Here is a 2,511-nt window from a genome sequence, read left to right as displayed (position 1 = left end):
TTTGTTTTTGTTTTCTTTTTTTTTTTTTTTTAAGATGGAATTTCACTCTGTCACCCAGGCTGGAGTGCAATGGCACGATCTCAGCTCACTGCAAACTCCAGCTCCCGGGTTCAAGCGATTCTCCTGCCTCAGTCTCCTGAGTAGCTGGGATTACAGGTACACGCTACCACGCCCAGTTAATTTTTATATTTTTAGTAGAGACGGGGTTTCGCCATGTTGACCAGGCTTGTCTTGAACTCCTGACCTCAGGTGATCCTCCTGCCTCAGCCTCCCAAAGGGCTGGGATTACAGGCGTGAGCCACCGCGCCTGGTCCCACTTTCCTTTTAGTATCCAAGCTGGGGACAGAAGGGATTCATGATTCCTGCAGTTGGTCAACAACATTCATTGAGAACCTCTATGTGTTAGGTACTTTATACACACTGTCAGTTGTCCTCAGTACTGTTCTGCAATGTAGTGCTCTCCTTTTAATAGCTCAGGAAACTAATGCCCAAGGGTCGAATCAGTTAAGTTGCAGATGGAGTCTTGTTCTGTCACCCAAGCTGAACTGCAGTGGCACGATCGTGGCTCACTGTAACCTCTGCCTCCAGGGTTCAAGCGATTCTCCTGCCTCAGTCTCCTGAGTAGCTGGGATTACAGGCGCCTGCCACTATGCCTGGCTAATTTTTGTATTTATAGTAAAGACAGGGTTTCACCATGTTGCCCAGGCTGGTCTCGAATTCCTGACCTCAACTGATCCGCCTGCCTCAGCCTCCTAAAATGCTGGGATTACAGGCGTGAGCCACCACACCCAGCCTAAAAGCCAGTTTCTCTTTCAACTCAGGTATTTGTCTCTGAAGCAAGGATTTCTACTTCATCAGGAGAAATCTGATCATCAGCAATTCACTAAAAAAAAAGAGTAATAACTAACAGTAGATTTTATTTTGCTTTTCAAAAACAGGGTCTCACTCTGTTACCCAGGCTGGACTGCAGAGGCATGATCTTGGCTCACAGCAGCCTCCCACCTCAGATTCCCAAGTAGCTGGGACTATAGGTGGGCACCACCATGCCCAGCTAATAATCTTTCAAAAAATATTAAATCTCAGAAGATAGCAAAATAGTTCTCTCCATCTATGGGCCACCTGCAGAAACACCAGTTTGAGCAATTATCCATGAACAAAAATGCCTTCACAACAGCTAAGGCAACCAGGTGAGAGATCGCAGTACTGGGTTGTAGCACAGTAATAAGAAAAGCAGGGCCGGATGCAGTGGCTCACGTCTGTAATCCCAGCACTTTGGGAGGCCGAGGCGGTTGCATCACGAGGTCAGGAGATTGAGACTATCCTGGCTAACATGGTGAAACTCCGTCTCTACTAAAAAATACAAAAAAAATAGGTGGCGTGGTGGTGGGTGCCTGTAGTCTCAGCTACTCAGGAGGCTGAAGCAGGAGGATCACTTAGGCCCAGAAGTTCAAGGTTGCAGTGAGCTATGATCATGCCACTACACTCCAGCCTGGGCAACAGAGTGAGATGAAAGGAAAGGAAGGGAGATAAGAAGGAAGGAGGGAAGGAAGGAAGGGAGGGAGGGAGGGAGGAAGGAAGGAAGGAAAAAGAAAGAGGAAAGAGAAAAAAAGAGTAGCAAAAAAACTTTCCAAACCTGAGGAAAGGTAAATATCCAGGTATAGCCCCAAGTTAGAAGGAAGAAAATAATAAAGATTAGGGCAGAAATAAATGACACACACTAGAAAGCCATTAGAAAGAATCAATAAAATTAAGAGTTTTTGCTTTTTTTTGAAAAAAGAAAAAAAAAACCCCACAAAATTGACAAACCTAACTAAGCTATACTAACCAAAACAGAAAATATTGAAAATATTCAAATAAAACCAGAAATGAAAAAGGAAACATTACAACTGATACAACAGAAATACAAGAGACTATTATGAACAAATACACACCAGGAAATTGGATAACCTAGAATAAATGATTAATTCCCTGACACATATAACCTACCAAGATTGAATTATGAAGAAATAAAAAATCTGAACAGACTGGGCATGATGGGTCATGCCTGTAACCCCAACACTTTGGGAAGCCAGTCATTATGACAAACAGTATGGAAAGACCTCAAAAAATTAAAAATAGAACTACCATATGATCTAGCAATCACGCTACTGTATATATTCAAAGGAAATGAAATCAGAATGTCAAAGAGATCTCTGCACTCTCACATTTATTATAGTATTATTCACAGTGGCCAACACATGGAATCAACCTAAGTGTCCATCAATGGATGAATGGACAAAGAAAATCTGCTATGTATATAAAATGTAATACTATTTAGCTATGATAAAGAAACAAAACCTGTCATTTGTGACAACATGGATGAACCTGGAAGGACGTTATGTTAAGAGAAATAAGCCAGAAACAGAAAGATAAACACCACATGATCTCACTCATAAATGGAATCTTAAAAAGTTGATCTCGGCCAGGGGTGGTGGCTCACGCCTGTAATTCCAGCACTTTGGGAGGCTGAGG

General features: G+C 42.5%; 1 protein-coding gene across 1 annotated transcript in view; it reads right to left on the bottom strand.

The window, feature by feature from the left end:
• ZFP14 (ZFP14 zinc finger protein) overlaps positions 1 to 2,511 on the bottom strand; it is a 62,189-nt gene that overhangs the window by 40,675 nt on the left and 19,003 nt on the right. The window lies entirely within an intron of this gene.

This window comes from Mandrillus leucophaeus, unplaced genomic scaffold (genome assembly GCF_000951045.1).
Source record: "Mandrillus leucophaeus isolate KB7577 unplaced genomic scaffold, Mleu.le_1.0 Scaffold274, whole genome shotgun sequence".
Taxonomy (NCBI): domain Eukaryota; kingdom Metazoa; phylum Chordata; class Mammalia; order Primates; family Cercopithecidae; genus Mandrillus; species Mandrillus leucophaeus.
This window is presented reverse-complemented; position numbering and strand designations above follow the sequence as displayed.